The sequence below is a fragment of the Ascaphus truei genome, chromosome 14, assembly GCF_040206685.1.
Source record: "Ascaphus truei isolate aAscTru1 chromosome 14, aAscTru1.hap1, whole genome shotgun sequence".
Classification (NCBI taxonomy): domain Eukaryota; kingdom Metazoa; phylum Chordata; class Amphibia; order Anura; family Ascaphidae; genus Ascaphus; species Ascaphus truei.
In genome coordinates, this window is record NC_134496.1 from 44,450,850 (window position 1) to 44,465,041 (window position 14,192).

A 14,192-nucleotide genomic window follows, 5' to 3' on the forward strand; every position below is an offset into this window, starting at 1 on the left:
GTACAGGTGTTACGCTGATCTGAACACTTCATTCTCCACTGGGGGCTGCAATATAATTGAGTAGCTGTGTAAAAATAAGTACATTTAAAGTCCTCTGAATACATTCATGTTTTGGTTTGTATCACTGCTTTATAGTAGCCGACATTATGAAAGCAGAAAAACTGTTGCAAGCAGAACAGAAACATCTTTGTTTTATGGAAGAGTGAACCATTATGTTCTGATTTGTATCTGATCATTGGCAGATATTCTTTGTCAGCTTATTTTTTTTTTTTATGTTGCCGACCATTAGAATCCCATGAGCCCTGAGCATTAAGTTCACCAGCAGTCCTGTCTGGGATACAGGATGAGATTACATTAATCTACTACAAACTCGAGGCTTCGGGGCCTTTTCTCTCTTCTCTCACATACCAGGTTACCATGACAAAGCAAGCGGTTCCAGCTTTGGAGAAGTTGAACGTTGTGAACTCCATCGATAATGGAAATAGCGTGGCGTCCGCGCAGGTATGTTCTATGCATTCTGATTCATACGTTCATTTATTGTGTTTTTAATGCTTGATCTGGGATTCCTGAAAAACGAGTTCGTTAATAAGATCTGGCAGAAGAGACCTGAAGGAAAGACTTATATAATCTGGCAAATTCAACTACATCTCTGAAGGACACTTATATTGGTCCATTCGAAATGATCACACACTGAACCCAATGTAGACTTCTCTGAGACTACTGGAAGTTCACCGTGTGTCAATGAGCTAGGAATGGCTGGGGCAGGAGTCACTGATATGACTTTATGTATGAGAACGGGTGTATGCTACAGTTAGAAATAAGCTTGCCCTAGAAGAGAATGTAGGGATACAGAAGGTGGCTTTTTGAGTGGGCAAGCTGTAGATGTGACTGCCCAGATCGCAGAGCAGGGGGAATCAGAAACCAGGATATGGATGGATGACAAAGCACTATTTCCTCATTCAATAAATACATGATTCAGATTATATCAAACAGACATTGTAGTGAGACACTGACCCCTCGGGATTCCTTCAGATGTGGTATTTGCAGAGCAGCATTTTGCAGCTTAGCATCAGGTTTGGTAAAGTTGACATTGTTCTTTTTCAGCCACAGGGGAACAATACCCTTTTTTTATATTACACAAGATACAAAGATGCAATTATTTATGTTATGCCACAAATAGTAAACATTACAGTGATTTCTGTAATGTCAGTTGAGGCATACAGTAGGTTCCAGCAATTAAACCGAGCAAATATAATAGATACTGTAGCATTCCTATTGCCAAGCAGGCAGATGCCAAAGATGATGTACAGTATGCTAACAGATTCATAAACTTAGCAGTGTTGGTTCAAAACTATTACTCATTTAGCAAAGAAGAATGTTCAAATATCCAGCATTCACGGAAGCGTAAATAAGCATGGATATTTAGATTTACATATGTTTCCACTTAAGGGAAAACAAAAATAATTCTTATTCATACTAAATAGTGTGTTAAAAAGTTGGACGATGTGTTTTTAATTTTTCGCCAAGTTAACATAAGATGCTATTTGTTAAGAGAGGGGGAAAAAATCAAAAGGGCTAGACCACTTAAAAAAAAGTAACAAAATAAGACACAGATACAGTAACAAAGCACATATGGTAAGCTTACGCTGGAGATTTTCTTGTTCTTCCTGATACCTCCCTGGGGCATCACAGATGAAACTTGTTATCTGTCTCATTTACCTGATGGCAAAGCATGATAAGATGACATGAAGAACTTTTAACTGGAGGCAAAGTTGTAAGTCATCAAAAAAAGGCAGCAGGTGATTTAACAGTTACTGGTGATGAAGACGGAAGAGGATTTGTTCAAACTCAGTTACTCCTGGAGGGGACCTGCAATTTATTGCTTTGTAATAGCAAACAACCCCTGCAGTATATGCAACAAATACCCCCAGCAGTATATGCAGGGGGTCATTATGTATCGAGCACCCAGGCTGAATAATTCAGCAAGTTTATATTAAGAGACTTATTTTGATTATGTGTCACTAAAGGCTCAGTTCCATATCAGATCAACATGAACAGTGATATGTTTGATGCGTTAAATCTTGGTGAGTGATGCCTTTTTTAATCAACGCTAATAACACCTTTTGGCCAATCGTTTACTTGTTAAACGCCTTCTAAAAAACAGCCAACAGAAAAAGGAATTAAATGAAGGCAATTTGTCAGGAGATTTTAAACATTCATGTGCTTTAAAATGTAATTCCCAATTCTGTAGAGGTTGAAACATCCTGATCTGTAAATTTGGCTGTAAGAAATTATAAAAAAAAAAAGTGTGTATTTTTGGAGGAGCATCTTAAAATATTTGTAGGAACATTTATCGAATATAAGACATAAAACACTGTCAACCTTTTAAGAGAGGGGTGGCCAACTCCAGTCCTCCAGGGCCACCAACAGGTCAGGTTTTAAGGATATCCCTGCTTCAGCACAGGTGGCTCAATCAGTGGCTCAGTCTTTGACTGTCTTTGACTTTGACAGTCTTTGACTGAGCCACTGATTCCGCCACCTGTGCTGAAGCAAGGATATCCTTAAAACCTGACCTGTTGGTGGCCCTTGAGGACTGGAGTTGGCCACTCCTGTCTTAAGCTATCTGCGATGTCTTTTTAGGCTTTTTAAGGGTGTTTCTAAAGACACAACAAAGTAATTGGTTCCATAAGGAAATATACGTTTGTCTTGACCAGCAATGTATGTTAATGTAAATATGAATGAACTCATCAGTAGGTAACATCTGCCCTTATAAAGAGAGTTGAAATACAGTAAGCAGATATAAGATGTGAGGGTTTTGTACCCAGCGGTCAGACTTAATAAGTGGTGAGTCTGGTGACTTAAGAGTACAAACACTGAGCTAAAGAGATCCGTGTAAACAGATAGCTTCAGAAAACATGTAGATTGCACTAGTGCTATATCTCTGGAAGGGGATATAGTGCCGTGAGCATAGGCCCAGGAAAAGCTTGAATGGTCTTACAAGAGGTTCAGTGGAGGGATAATATGGTAGGTAAAATGATCAGGTTGCTGGTTACAGAGACTGTGCTGAGATCTTTGACACCTTGAAGATTGAAATAAAACTCCTGAGTGAAGCTGGTCCTTACTGAACTGGATTGCATCTGCTTTCTTCCCAGATCTGTACCGCCTTGATACCAGTTTGCTCACGAATTGCTAATAACCGTGTTTTCTGCGACTACTTTCTCTTTTGTCATCAGCACATACACTCGAAGACACTTCCAAAAGAGGCGCAGGAATGGGTCAAGCTCTGTGATTAGGGGGAAAAAGATCCCGCCTAAGGGCTCGCTCAGACAGGGCGCTACGCCTACTTGCTAGTGTTCGCGCCCCCGCCGCTCGCTCCTGCAGCACAGTGATCTGTTCTCAAATTGCAGGAGGCAGATTGCGGCGTTTGGGGGCGTGGCGGGGGCGTGTAACGAACGTGTCACGGAGCTGGTTCGCCTTTATTGGCTGAAACAGCTCCACATTTCAATTTGGGTTGTGCCGGCAAAATGTCGCAGCGACAACGCTGCACTTTGCCCACCGCACAACCCAAATTTGCGACGGACGTGCATGCGCACGTTAGCTCGCGCACGCCGCATCGCCTTCTGTCTGAGCTCAGCCTAAGGCTGCGGTACCAGTCACCGCCAAAGCGCACGGCTCGGCGTGCGCTGTGCTATCAAGCCCCGCCCCCCCCAGTCCGGCCGGTCCCAGTCCCTACCTTGTCGCGCACCTTTCCCCAGCGGTGCGCGACAGGTTTTCAGGGAGGCCGGAGAATTTGACCTCGACATCTGCGACGGTGGCGTGGCCACGCCCCGCCGGCGGTTCAGCCAATAAGGGCGAACCAGCCGCGGGACGTCATGGCTACGCCCCTGCAACCCCACAGCCATGCCCCCTCCCGTCGCAAACCTTCCCTCTCCCCCCAGACCGCAGATCGCGGTGTAGCGCTGTGCATGCGCCGCCCCCCCCCCCCCCGCCGGGCGCGCGTGCCACAGTGAAGACTGGGGACTCAGCCTAAGATCATCAAAGTGCTGTAGCATATGATGAAGACGTATTTCCATGTGTCCTCCCTAGCTAGCCTATCTCTCAGAAGGGGGCATTTTATTTGGTGATTATGTGTCAGCCGCCCTCTGGCTGTCTGTCTTTGACTCCCTTTCCCGTCTGTTTTACCTGTCTCCATTTCTGAATAATTTATCTTGCCATCTGCATAAATAGAGCACCTGTCCTGAGGCTAACTCATACCTGTAAATAATTTAGTTCTAAACCTCCATAGTATATATTCAAATAATGGCATGGCTTAGCAGGACAAAACCTTGAACTGGGTTACAATCTTACAGGCTTTTCTGCTCCCCTTTGTATTATGCTTACATTTTAAAAGGTCTACACAGTAGGTTTTACTCTATAACACATCCAAGATTTTCTCCTTTGATAATACAATCACTCTTCGTCAAGGGCAAAAATCAACTTTTATAATGAATAATAATGTACGGTTCTGTCAGTCTTGACATTTCCAATGGTTTCATAAAAAAAATGAAAAAACCCAATTAACATAGAAGCATATTGTGTGAATTACAGTAAGTCACACGTGAGATGTCACTCTCAAGCAAGTAGTCATACGGCTGCATATTGATACTTGATCATGTCCAGATGGGGGGTCCTGAATGAGATTATGTTGTTATAAATATTGCCATGTTTGCTTTGAGACACCACATATTTATCTCTAAAGAACGGAATAACTGCTGTTCCAAAACACATATAATGTTGCTGTTCCCCCCTTAAAGAACAGGTCCTCCACCCAATGTAAAGTTCATTGATGCATAAAAGATATAATGCTGCACACCATTAGAAAAACAAAATATACTTGCAGTTACCGGTGCTCCTGGTTCAGGGGGGTACCTGTCTGAAAAAACTCCAAGAACAATAGGAAAAATAGATGTTCCAGGGCACTGCGGAATTTGTCAAAAGAAAAATTTATTCAATCATTAAACACTTCAGAGTCTACGTATAAAGCTGTTAGAGTCATGAGTTGGATCAGTACTTTAGCATCGACATCAAATGATAGATACTTCTTTAGAAATGTTAAGCACATTTCTCAATATGTATGTACACTTAGTAACATAAAAATAAAAATGTATTCCAACTCTCCCGCCTCAAACCTCCTCACTGCCCCAGACCTCTGGAATGCCCTTCTCCTCTATATGCGACTGGCACCTTTTCTCTCCACCATTAAGACCCATATTAAAACACACCTCTTTAACGACGCATATGAGTAGCTCCGTGGCTGATACTATACATCGACCATGACCCCTTGCAGACGCACTCAAAAGAACAACACCCCTTCTGTCTCTGTAAGTTCTCCCTACATACCACATAGATTGTAAGCTCTTCGGGCAGGGACTCCTTTTCCTATTGTTACATTTATGTCTGACGGGTTTATTCCCATTATGTGTTATATTATTTTGGCGCGTGTATTACTGCTGTGACACGCTATGTACATGGATGGCACTATATACTTAAAGATATACATACATACATACAATAGCTTAAAGAAGGCAGAAAAATTAGTGAACAAAATCGCAAGAGATACAGAATCGTTCCATGTTATATGTATCAGGTTTAGTAGTCCCATACTCTTCCTTCCACTTGGTAACACAGGTGAAGCAAATTGAAACAATGCAGCAACACCAAGAGGTAATTCTTTAAAATCTCTCAAAATGTATTAATTTACCAGCAAATGGGCATATATTTTATATATATTTTTTAACTTGACTATTTTCAAGTGAAGAAATGGACACAGATTTATGAAAAATGGTGCTCAGCATTTGTTGTACATATCCTTTGTGTAAATGAATGATTAATATATGTTCATCCGTCTAAAACATCTGCTTGCCAATACTTATAATGCCACTTCCCACAGTGAGTTGGAGAAACAGCCCTTGCGAGTTGTAAATACAATATAAAATAGATGTTTTCATGACTGGAGTGGACCAACGCCTCTTTCTTTCACCTTTTTACTAGTAACCCGGACAAAAGGATTTCACATGAGGCGGCAGAGATGTAAGTAAACACAAGAAGCAGAGACAATATCTGTCATGTCATTCCGACTTCCTGTCGTCTTGCTAAATGAGCATTTTCTAGGTGAGGCTGCAGTCCTGTCAGGAGCTCCCCTTATTATGTCGGATTGCTATAAGAATAAAGAATGACAGGATGATAAAACGTGATGCCAGGCGTCTTGGCCCACTCAAAGACCCTCCCTTAGAGATCAAGTGTCTTGGTTCAGCTTTGAGGTCAATCGGACACCTCCCTTGTGGCCTACCCGAGGCCTACCTGAGCTGAACAATATATCTAGCATAAACTCTTGTCAGGTAATACAGTTGTTATCGGAGCTAGGATCAAAGTACCCTCTGTGCTCTAAAAAAAAAAAGCCCAACCGGCCTAGTTTTATTTCACATGACTCAAATCTCCGGGGACACCAGTTGGTTTGCACAGGGACAAGCTGTCATGGAGATTTGCTTTGAAATTCATTTCCTCTGGAGGGCCCCCGATCAGAACGGCTATAAATCGCTTCAGGGGGAAATTGAAAATAGTTATAATTACGAATCGCTGGTGATGATGAAATACGTGTTTCTAATCCCACCAAATCTGAAGGAAAGTCGATATAAGGAACTAATACGTGGAGTCACGTCACCTGTTTGAATAGAGCAAATGGCTAAATAGGACTTGTAACATTGCGCAGGCTAACCATTTCTGCTTTACATTCGCTTTGCATATGGTTAGCAAAACACACACCTTGCTTTGCTTCCCTACTGTCCTCTATACATTTATATTGAGAATTTAAATGATCTGTGTATCTGTAGCTGCTCTCGGTATAGCTTCCCTTTTTTTTAGGCGCTATACTGTGTTTTGCAGAAGTTTGCTTTCTTTCATATTACTTCCTGCATTCAAACCTGGATTTTATTTCTTCTTTTACTGTTACACTCAATATTTGCCGTTCACTTAACCAGGCTATCGGGGGCAGTATATCACGTGGGGCCATGCCCCCCAGTAAATTATTTGCCCCAGCAGTCTAGCTTTGGAGTGGGTAGATGGTGCAGTAAGAGTAGTTATTCAGATATGTGATGCAGTATTGTAGTGGGATATATACATTTTTTAATTTTCCACACCCCCCCCCCCATCTTAAAGCTGCAGACCAAGCAATATCATACATGTGTTTTTTTTTTTTTTTTAAATAAATCAGTTCTGTACTATGAGAAAATACTTGTAGCATATTTTTAAAAATAACTCTGAATTACACTGTTAATGTATTATAATGTAACGAGCCTTTTTTGTTTCTATAGCAACCATTTACAAAGTCGCATCCCCTTCCTCTTCTGAAACAGGCTCTGGCGCAACCCTTGTTGAGCCCTGCCCTCTCTCTAGCAGTGCACCACTTGTGTCTAGTGACTGACTCGTCTCATGATCTTCTCCACGGAACTTTGCATCCTTGGTCCTTGGTGCAGTGGCAGCCATTTAGGGAACCCCCGAGCTGAATCTTCGCTGATCGATCACAGGAGAACGAATCTATCGGCAACTTTCTTATCATTGTGTGGATTGTATTGATGCAGATATTAAAGGTGCTTTAATGTAATTTCTACTGCAATTTATAACTCTCTTTGAATTAGATAAACATACCTATTTCTTTAGTCAATTTTTTAGCCCAATTTAAACTTCACATACATTGTATGTTTTGTTGCCTTTGGTGAAGATGCAGTTACATGAAAATACTGCAAGGAACAAGTTAATTTATATAGCACACCAGCTTGCCACATAATCTCTGCGATAGCTGCTGTGCTAAAGAAGCTTACATTTTTCTTGGAGTTTTTTTCTTCTTTCATGTTTGTGAAAATAATTATAATTAAGGTAAATAGCCCTTATTAATAACTGGAACAGGGCATTTTTTTTGTTCTTTATTTTAGTCCATCTGCGGAATATATAGTTATCCTTGGTCTAAAGGACAGATATACAGTGTCATTGTAGGCACTCTATTATATTTATGGATAGGGGTCTTTCTAATGCAAGAGAATGGGTATTGGAGCCCTCCTCCCAAGTGGAATCTGTGTAGGTCAACGTCCCTCTGCTTTGATGTGTATTTTTATTGCTGTTATCTAAATAAATAAACTTTTTTTTTATATGGCAGTCTCAAGCCAGAGCAATCTGTTGTCTTTTCTCTTGTATATTACTACTTACATTTTATAGTTTCATTTTAAAATATCAGGGTCTGCAACGCATTAATCTGAAGGTTATAATTGAACTAGACAGGAGATGTAATTCTCCGAGGTTGGACGCTTCATGGAGAGGGGGACTTTTCTCTGCTAAAATCTCCAAGAGAGAACATATTGTTGAACTCTTTTTCTAGTCTCCAAAACGTTCTCTGATTTGGGAAGAATGTTGTTTCTAAAACAAATGTACTTTTCTAGCACGTATTAGAAATAGACCTTGAGCAGAGGTGGAAAACTCCAGTCCTGAAGGGCCACCAACAGGTCAGGTTTTCCGGATATCCCTGCTTCAGCACAGGTGGCTCAATCAGTCTTTGCTTCAACACAAATGGCTGAATCAGTGGCACTGAGCCACTGATTCAGCAATCTGTGTTGAAGCAGAGACTGATTGAGCCACCTGTGCTGAAGCAGGGATATCCGGAAAACCTGACCTGTTGGTGGCCCTTGAAGACTGAAGTCGGCCACCCCTGTCCTAGAGGTTTTCCCATCATAACACTGGAGATGTAAGGACACTAACACCTGAAAGAAGACAAAAGGTATTACCCAACAAAAACTGCTTCTTTGTCTCACATCTATGGCTATTTTAACTAACATGCAAACTAGCAAAGAAGTTCCTTCGTTGTACATTTTAGGGAGTACTTTGTATTTCAATGTGTTATTAATGCAACACCAACTTGTGTACACAGAGCTTTAAATGAAATATACAAGACATAACACAGGTCAGGGGAGAATAATACAAATTCACATTAGTCATAAGTGCACAATACACCAATGTAAACATTGTAGGGAATCTGTGCCCTGAAGAGCTTGCAGTCTAATTAATGTATTGGGGGAAATACAGAGGCAAAAGTAATACATGCAAGTGCAAATTTTATAGGGCAAAGGTAAGAGGGTAACTGTGTATACAGTGGCTCATGTGGTCATTTTACAGCGCCATGGATATGCTTTCATAGCAGCACTCCCAAAGCTTTGAATAATATATAGTGTTACTAATACATTTTGTTATATTGGTAGGTTTGAGGTTACCAAATTCCATTTTCCTTGTAAAAGGGGAGTTTCCAGCTGGTCGATGATGACAAGAAAGAGGGAGTGTGATGGATGGTAAGTGGGGGAGGGGGGAGGGGGAGGAGAGAGTTTCAGAGTTGGGGGGCAGTATGAAATACATATTTCAGGTGGGACAGAGCAGCAAAGATGACAAAAGTATAGCAAAATACCCAAAGTATAGCAGAATACCCAAAGTATACTAAACTACCCAAAGTATACCAAACTACAAAAGTATACCAGAGTACCCAAACTATAACAAAATACCCAAAGTATACCAAACTACCCAAAGTATACCAGAATACCCAGAGTATTATTTATAAAATGTTTTACCAGGAAGTAATACATTGAGAGTTACCTCTCGTTTTCAAGTATGTCCTGGGCATAGAGTTAAGATGACAAATAATACATGGTTACAATACATAGTTACATAAGTGAACAGGGTATACATTATATACAAGACATTGCATGCACAGTTAGAGATAATATATATTATAGGCGTATGTAATAGTTACAGACCAGATTAAAATGTGAGACAGGTTTAGTTTTGAACGAACTTAGACTGGTGGTGGATGTGAGAGTCTCTGGTAGGTTGTTCCAGTTTTGGGTGTACGGTAAGAGAAAGAGGAGCGGCCGGATACTTTGCTGAACCTTGGGACCATGAACAATCTTTTGGAGTCAGATCTCAGTTGATAAGTGCTGCATGTGGTAGGGATGAGGAGCTTGTTCAGGTAGACGAGTAGCTTGCCCAGAAAGTATTTGAAGGCAAGACTGGAGAGGTGAACTTTGCACCTAGACTCAAGTGATGACCAATCTAGTTCTTTGAGCATTTCGCAGTGATGTGTGTTGTAGTTGCATTGGAGAACAGAACTGCATATTGAATTGTAGAGGAAATCAAGTTTCCTAAGGTGGGTTTAGGGTGCCGAGCCATATACGATGTCCCCATAGTCGATAATTGGCATTAGCATCTGCTGTATGATACGCTTTCTGACTAGCAGACTTAGGGAGGATTTGTTCCCGTAAAAAACACCTAGTTTAGCATAGGTTTTGGATGTCAGGGTATCAATGTGCATCCCAAATGTTAAATGGGAGTCAAACCATATGCCCAGTTAGGGTGGAATTTGCATTGGTTCTGATCTGGAGCTCAGTCATTGGAAGCTTTAAAAATTTAGCCTTGGTCTCAAATACCGTTGTTACAGTCTTGTCAGTGTTTAAAAACAGTTTGTTTTGGGAAATCCAATTTTCAAGTCTCAAAAAGTCAGATTGAAGTATGTGTTCAAGGATGGAGAGGCTAGGGTTGTGTGATTATAAGATTGTGTAATCTGCATACATGTGTATTGAACCTCCCTTTCAAGCTGTAGGAATATCATTGATGAACATTGAGAAGAGCAGAGCCTTGCGGGACACCACAGGTGATATCCAAGGGGTTGGAGTTAGAGCCTGAGATAGACACATGTTGGTAGGAATGAAACCAGTTTAAAGCATTCTTCCCTATTCCAGAGCACTGGAATTTGTTAAGCAAGATAACATGATCAACAGTATCAAAAACCTTTGCAAAATCTAGGAATATTGCACCAGTGAGTTGTCCCAGTTCCATTCCACACTGGATCTCATTGCAAACTTTAAGCAGGGTAGTTACGGTGGAGTGTTTGGTGCGAAAGCCAGATTGGAATTGGCTAGAGAAATTTGTCTTGGTATAGTAATCGCTTAATTGGGAGTGAACACATTTTTCCATGTCTTTGGATAGTATTGGGAGAAGAGCGATTGGCCTGTTGTTTGAGACCGTGTAAGTATAGCAAAATACCCAAAGTATAACAAATACTGTACAGACATGATGCTTAGGCAAAAACAGAGAGGGGAGGATGACCACACTGACTTATTAACTTACAGAGCTAATATAAATCTTTGAAGCCATGGGCATTTAATTTATTTCGTTGTCTCACATGTACCAATAGCTACAGCTTTGTGGAGAGAGGTTTAATGAAGCTGTAATACTTATCTATTTTTATAACTGCGTACCCTGTCAGCACAATATAATAATAATAATATATGATTATTATTAAGAAATATTATATATTGATACAGCGTATGGACTTATAGCCCAGAGATTGTTCAGCCTCAAGTTAACTGCCCATATATAACAGAATAACATAACCCAGCACGTAATAATGCTTTAACTTAAAATCATTTTTTTAAAATATTTGTCGAAGGTTATAATTTAGCCCTTGTATGATCACTTGTCTTTCTGTGAGTCAAATCATGTTAATGTTGGTGTCCTTAAATGGTTCAGTAAGTCAAATAAAATATTGCTTTTACTTTGGAGAAAATGTGAGTGGATAAAAAGAACCCAAGAAGCAATTGATATGGATTAAAAGCAATTGTTCTGTTACCCTTAGCAACATCATCTAGATGCAGCCAATCAGCACAGTTGATACATTGTTTTGACATGCATATGCATATTTCTAAGAAAAATAGACCTAATAACAGTTGGTTTTAAAGGTTCAAATGGATGTCATTTCAATGTGTCATTTACAAAGGTGCAGAAATGTTTTCTTTTATCAGAAGAACATAAAATATATGCTGCGATGGCTTTATAAGTGATAGACATTTTCTATAATGCCCCATAGAAATTGCAGTAATTACACTGTCTTTTTCCAATTTCTCCAATGTATGTATTTTTGCAGTAAAATACATTTTTTTGTATCCAATCCCTGGAAAACACTCTTGCATAGTAATATGACGCTGTACCGCCTGCTGCTAAATTATAGGTGACGGAGATGTTCAGACATTGCCAATGATCCAAGCGTTAAACGCTATAAAATATGTTCAGTATGTTTATGTGCAAGTAAATATACCAAAATATCATTATTTCCGTGCAATGAAACGTCGCAGAGCATCACACACCTAATGACCTGCAAACAAATGACCGTTTTACAAATCCATGGATCATTTTAGAGTTATAGTTAATAGGAATAGTTTAATAGTACTATGTTTAGATGTAACAGGTAATGAAATACTTTGCTTTACAGATGTCGCAAGCCCTAGTGTCTTCGGTGCTGCGGTAATGGCGGCACTGGAGGATCAACGCTGTTGGGGTCCCATCCGGAAACATGTACCCCCCCTGTAGCGCGATTGTGGCAGACACTGTTCCCGGTGGTCTAGGACTATTGGTCGCGGCATTTTGGTCATGACCAAACTTTCACTGGCGCTCCGCCACCAGAACAACTCATCGCCAGGACACTTCGCCACTTGACATATCGCCACTCTAATCCCCACTCAGATGTCCGCTCCGATCCCGATCTCCACCCGTTTCCCCATTGCCGCTGAGATGTCCGCTCCGATCCCGATCTCCGCTCCAATTCTCCGCTGCCGCTGAGATGTCCGCTCAGATGGCCGGTCCCCACTCAGATGTTCTGTGCAGCCGCTGCTCCATCTTTAAATGTTCAGCGTACGGTACATTTAAAGATGGAGTGGTGCCCGCGTAGGACCTTTGTGTGTGGGCAGGGCATCCGAGCAGGGATCGTAGCGGGGATCTCAACGGCAGTGTGTTAACACCTGTTATTGCCTTAGCCATTATTTTCAAGCACGCTACAGTAAAGTAACGTGCCATGCGGTGCAATAACTCCTGCTACATCATTATGTCATGTTTCTTTGTTCTAACACAGCAAGTCATCCACTGTTACTCATCTTCTATACAAGTCATCCACTGTTACTCATCTTCTATACAAGTCCTCCACTGTTACTCACCTTCTATACAAGTCATCCACTGTTACTCATCTTCTATACAAGTCATCCACTGTTACTCATCTTCTATACAAGTCCTCCACTGTTACTCACCTTCTATACAAGTCATCCACTGTTACTCATCTTCTATACAAGTCATCCACTGTTACTCATCTTCTATACAAGTCATCCACTGTTACTCACCTTCTATACAAGTCATCCACTGTTACTCACCTTCTGTCAAATTCATCCACTGTTACTCACCTTCTATATGAGTCATCCACTGTTACTCATCTTCTGTCAAATTCATCCACTGTTACTCATCTTCAATTCAAGTCTTCTAGACATGAACAGGAATAGGGACAAGATTTATGTGCTCATATCAAATCCATCTTGTTATCTCCTAAATTATCTCATATATTGTGTGCATAATGTAAACAGATGCAAACAGCCACTTGCACAAAGGATAAATATTTCGGGTGTCTACCTGGTATCTAGAGAGAGAGAGATGAGGAGAAAGGCTTGGTGAACTTTGTCATTTTGCTAATTTTCCCCCAGAACACCCCTCCCTTTCCCCTCCTCAAATTCCTCCGGTTTTGCACATCTCTAAAGACGAAAAATGGTGCAATTCTGTGGCAAAACAACTTCACCAAATGTATCCGATTTTAAAGTTCCATCGAAAGAAAATGACTTTTTCCTTTGATGCCGACCATTTTTCCTTTGCTGCGCATTTTGTACCAGTTTTATACGTGACACACAAAAGGGTTTATGTCGTAGTCAATGTCATTTTATGAAATGAATAAGATTTTGTGTCCAAATAAAAATCGGTAATTTCCAACAGGACAGGGTAACACTTGTAAATCGACTATTACAAACTGACAATGTGAAACAGCACAAATTAAAAGTATTTTTTATGTATTACACAGCTGTCCAGAATTTGTACATATGTTTGCTCTCTTCAATATGATTTGTCTCCTGTCATTAACTTTTCAGTTTCAATGCATTCCAGTCCCACATTCCTCCACCATTGCATTTCTAATGACGGCACTTTAAACACAGTTATAAAAATAAAAAGATGATGTGACAGAAAGTATCTTAATCCTCCCTGCTATAAAATAAGGTGCTACAACTCTGGATCCAAGAGTTTTATGGAGGTGTACA

The 14,192-nt window shown here is 40.6% G+C and overlaps 1 long non-coding RNA gene across 1 annotated transcript; it reads left to right on the plus strand.

The window, feature by feature from the left end:
- Positions 1-270: 270 nt before the first annotated feature.
- LOC142465491 (uncharacterized) lies at positions 271-7,777 on the plus strand. The gene is made up of 3 exons (XR_012787886.1): positions 271-501; positions 6,031-6,069; positions 7,350-7,777. It is a non-coding gene; the product is annotated as an uncharacterized LOC142465491 (long non-coding RNA).
- Positions 7,778-14,192: the final 6,415 nt, after the last annotated feature.